The 4,824-nt window shown below is 42.6% G+C and overlaps 1 long non-coding RNA gene across 1 annotated transcript; it reads right to left on the minus strand.

Moving 5' to 3' along the window:
• Nucleotides 1-363: 363 nt before the first annotated feature.
• On the minus strand, nt 364-2,764 carry LOC144684215 (uncharacterized). Its single transcript, XR_013577455.1, has 4 exons — nt 2,618-2,764; nt 2,267-2,343; nt 906-1,144; nt 364-756 (listed from the first exon to the last, which is right to left on the minus strand). It is a non-coding gene; the product is annotated as an uncharacterized LOC144684215 (long non-coding RNA).
• Nucleotides 2,765-4,824: the final 2,060 nt, after the last annotated feature.

The following is a 4,824-nucleotide window of genomic DNA, read 5'->3' on the forward strand; positions in this document are numbered from 1 at the left end:
AACAAGTGATCTGGAGAATTATTGAAGGGTTCAGACAATACCATAAAACAGTGAGAGTAAAGAACATAGTTATTGTTGATCTGGACTCCACAATACCTTATAATTCCTTTATTTTATTTTGCCTCTGCCTTTCCAGGGAATAGTCAGGACCTGTACTTCCAACAAGGACAATTTAGAGGGGAGACATTTTGCTTTTATTGAAGAAGAGAGTGTCTGTTTTACTTCATACTTAAAGGTCCATAAACAAACTTGTGGGATTGCAAAGGTTTGAAATATAATTTTGAAGAAGCCAGCTTTAATTACTTACAAGGAAAACATGCTTCTCCAATTTTACATTCTCTAATTTTTCATTAAAAGAGGAAGTCAGTGCCAATTTCTTTGCCTTGTCAGCCATTGCAACCTGCTCTCAGATTGTTCTCTGTGATATGATTAAAGGTGCATGTAATTGCTTTGCTTGTACACCAGATGGTGATGTTCCAGAAATCTCGGCCACAATTTTTATCAAACCAAACTTCTCGCAGTCGGGGGAGCCAGCAACAAGAAAGGAAACCATTGTCGGATAAGCAGGGTTTCCCCTGGCTGATTAACTTAGCATCATTAATGTAGTAACTGAAGGAATAGCCTCTCCTACTGCGTATCAGGGGTCACGTGATGTTGTTGGAGGCTCCGACCAATGAGCCCTAAACGCGGGTAATCCGGGGGGGCAGGGCTTCATGTCGAGGATCCTGTTCAAGCATGTCGCATCTGAAAAGCTCTCTTAATAAAGTTTATCTGTTTCATGTTGAAACCTGTCCGGTCCATCAAGTCATTACATTTGGCAACAAGGATAAAGTAGCTTCAACGCTGCACTTTGCCTTGTCACCGTGAGTACATCAAATCTTAAGAAAAAAGAAAAGAATACTCACCAGTCATGCCTCTCTTCGGCAGAATCGCTCCTTACAATGAGACTATGGGAGACAGGAGCCAGTATGTAGAGCGCCTCGGGTTTTATTCCGTAGTGAACGAAATTACCATGGTAGAAAAGCAGAAAGCAATCCTTTTGAGTGTAGGTTGTAGCAAGACGCACAGTCTCATCCTCAGCTTGACAGCCCCGAGCGCGCCCAATTAGTCGACCTTGTGAAAACGCATTTCCAGCTGAAACCATCTGTAATAATACAGGGGTTTAAGTTTAATTTCAGGGTTAGGGCCCCGGGACAGTACACTGCAACTTATGTAGCGAAGCTGAAGCAGTTGACTGAACACTGTGACTTCGGGGACACAGTGATATGCTGTGGGACCAATTAGTTTGTGGAGTTCACAACGAAGCTATTCAGCGCTGCTTACTTGCCGAGGTCGGCATCGATTTGAAGCGTGTCCTGGAAATATCACTCGCCATGGAATGTGCTGCGAGAGACTTGCAGGCTTTACAACATGTACAACATGGCGCTGTTCTTCATGTGGGGCAGGAACCTGCCGCCAGGCATGACGCGAAAACCAGAGACACAGCAGCAAAGCGAGAGGAATTGTCTGCCATTAGAAACACTTCAGCAGTGGCACCAAGATTAAGTTGTTATAGATGTGGAGGTGACCACGTACTAGACACCTGCAGATTCAAGGAGGCAGAATTCCATTACTGCCATAAGAAAGGTCAAGTGTTAAGGCAATGCTGGGCAAAATCAAAACAGCCCATAAAGCAGCAAACCAACATGATTGAATTGAATAATACAAGCTGAAGCTCCTGATACCGACATCTATTCCCTGTATAACGTAGCCGCTGTAAAAACCATACCTATCACTGTCACAATTTAAGTTAATGAGAAGCCACTAATAATGGAGCTAGATACAGAAGCCTCAACAACAGTGGTGGGAGAGCACACACTTAAATCCCTAAATTAAGGTACCTAGCCACTGAATCTGGAGCAAACAATGGCTCAATTGAAGGCATACACTGAGAATCTATCCAGGTAAAGGGCATCGCCACAGTATCTGTGTCCTATAGGCAATAGACAGCCCAGCTTCCAGTGATCATAGTGACAGGTGAAGGACCTAGTCTTCTGGGCCGAGACTGGTTACAAAAAATCAAGCTTGGCTGGTCTGAGATATTTCACTTGAGAACAGGAAGAGCTCCTAACCTGCTAAGGAAATACAACAGTGTATTTCGTGATAAATTGGGGAAGTTAAAAGGCTTGCAAGCAAAAATATATGTGGATTCTCAGATGACAACCCGTTTCTTTAAGGCCAGACCTGTGCCTTATGCCTTAAAAGAGAAGGTGGATGCAGAACTAACTTGGTTAGAAAAGCTGGGCATCATCCAACCAGTCCAATTCTCGGAATGGGCAGCACCCATAGTCCCAGTGGTTAAGCCTGAACAAACCATACGTATTTGTGGGGATTATAAACTGACCATGAATAGGGCAGCAAAACTGGACAAGTACCCAACTAACCATGAATAGGGCAGCAAAATTAGACAAGTACTCCATTCCAAGGATAGATAACTTACATGCAAAGCTGGCTGGAAGCAAATGTTATATAAAACTGGACATAAACCATGCTTGCCAACAATTAGAGCAGGATAGCACATCTAGCGGTTATGTGACTATCAACACACACAAGGGCTTTTAAATATGCATTCACCTACCTTTTGGAGTATCGTCTACATGTGCAATCTTCCAAAGGACAATGGAGAGTCTTTTGCAAGGACTTCGCCGAGTGGTAGCACACCTAGATGATGTTCTGATCACAGGGTCAACTGAAACCAAACGCTTGGCCAACATGGAGGAGGTGCTAAGAAGGTTCATGGAAGCTGGTGTACAATTTAAGAAAGAGAAATGTACATTCCAAGTGCCAGAAGTTACTTACCTGGGTCACAAGGCGATGTGGTTTGCATCCAGTAGAAAAGAAAGTTCAGGCAATAAGAGATGTGCCCTCACCGTCTAGTGTAACTGAACTTAAGTCTTTCCTGGGTATGATCAGTTATCATAGCTGCTTCTTGCCAAACTTATCATCAGTGTTAGCACCATTACACTTGTTAAAAATTAATCATCGTTAGTCATAGAATTCACAACAGGAAGAAACCTTTGTGAAAGTTAAGAAACTATTACATTCATCATGTTTATTGGTACACTATGACCCATCAAAAGAATTGGTATTAACATGGTATTAACCATTGGCTATGTCTCGAGAACCCTCTCCACAGCCAATAAGGGTTATTCCCAGCTAGGAAAGGAAGGTTTATCACTGATATTCGGAGTGAAGAAATTCCACCTGTACCTATATGGACGACATTTCACTATAGTGTCAGACCGTAAACCATTAATGGGTTTATTCAGTGAGGATAAGGCCATTCCGCCAATAGCCTCAGCAAGAATTCAACAATGGGCGTTGATATTATCTGCATATGAGTATACCTTTCTGCGCTGTCCTGGCTTACACATTGCAAATGCGGATGCATTCAGTTATCTCCCATTACGAGATAGCATTGTACATGCTCCTGTTCCACAAGAAGTTGTGTTATTACTGAATTTCTTGGATTCTTCACCTATGTGTGCAAAACAAACTAGGAATTGGATGAACAGAGATTCAATTTTGTCAAAAGTCAGACTTTGTTTTTGCAAGGATGGTCAAATTTGCCTGTATCTAAAGATTTGAAACCATTCCATGCCAGAAACACAGAGCTAAGCTGTCAAGATGGAATCTTATTGTGGGGATCAAGAGTTGGAAGAGAATGACTCTTGACAGAGCTTCACAGTGCGCATCCAGGCATATAGAAAACAAAAATGCTTGCAGGAAGCTATGTCTGGTGGTCAGGCATTGACAGTGACACTGAAAGAATGGTCAAACACTGTCTCCATTGTCAGCAACAACAGAAGTTGCCTGTTTCAGCTCCAGTGCATCTGTGAGAGCGGCCTGGTCAACCCTGGGTTAGACTACATATTGATTATGTAGGACCATTCTTAAATACCATGTTTTTATTGATATAGATGCACATTCTAGATGAATGGATGTGTATGAAGTCAGTTCACCAACATCGAGCGCAACAATCAAAAGGCTGCATCATTGTTTTAGTATACATGGCCTAATCATCATTACTGATAACAGTACAGTCTTTACCAGTGCTGAGTTTCAGAGATTCAGAAATTTAAATGGATCAGACAAATTAAAACAGCCCCATACCATGCCTCAGTTCAGCTGAAAGAGCTGTGCAAAGTTTCAAATCTGGAATGAAGAGGTTATCAGAAGGTATCTAGAAACTCAACTTTCCCACTTTCTTCTCAGTTATCACACAATGCCTCATTTGACTACGGGTTCAGCACCATCTCAATCATTGATGAAATGTCACCTATGTACAAGGTTAAGTCTGGTGTTTCCAAACCTGGGTGTGGTGGGGTGGGGGGAGTGGGGGGTGGAGGGGGGTGGGGTGGGCAGGGGAGCAGCGGTAGAGAAGAATCAGAGTAATCAAAAATTGCATTACAATATTCATAGCAAAGCTTGAAGATTCACTGTAGGAGACAGTTTTTGTGTGGAATTTTTGAAGTGGACCTTGTTGGGTTTCTGGAACCATTGCCTCAGAAACTTGTCCCTTATCCTTACAGGTGGAAGTGGAAGATACAATTGTTTGAAAACATGTGGACCACCTTCAGGATAGAGACATTCCAACAACCAACCATTCCGCCTGTGATTAACGTTGAACCATTAATCCCTGAGGTGACAGATTGACCTAGAATAGATATACCTGATGTCTCTGTAGATCTGCCAAACCCTGAACTTCCACTTTCTAATGATGTATCTGGTGCTACAGTTCCTGATCATGTTGATCCTGTGGAAGAACCTCAAGTGGTAGAGCTA

The sequence above is a fragment of the Cetorhinus maximus genome, chromosome 9 (assembly GCF_964194155.1).
Source record: "Cetorhinus maximus chromosome 9, sCetMax3.hap1.1, whole genome shotgun sequence".
NCBI classification, from domain to species: domain Eukaryota; kingdom Metazoa; phylum Chordata; class Chondrichthyes; order Lamniformes; family Cetorhinidae; genus Cetorhinus; species Cetorhinus maximus.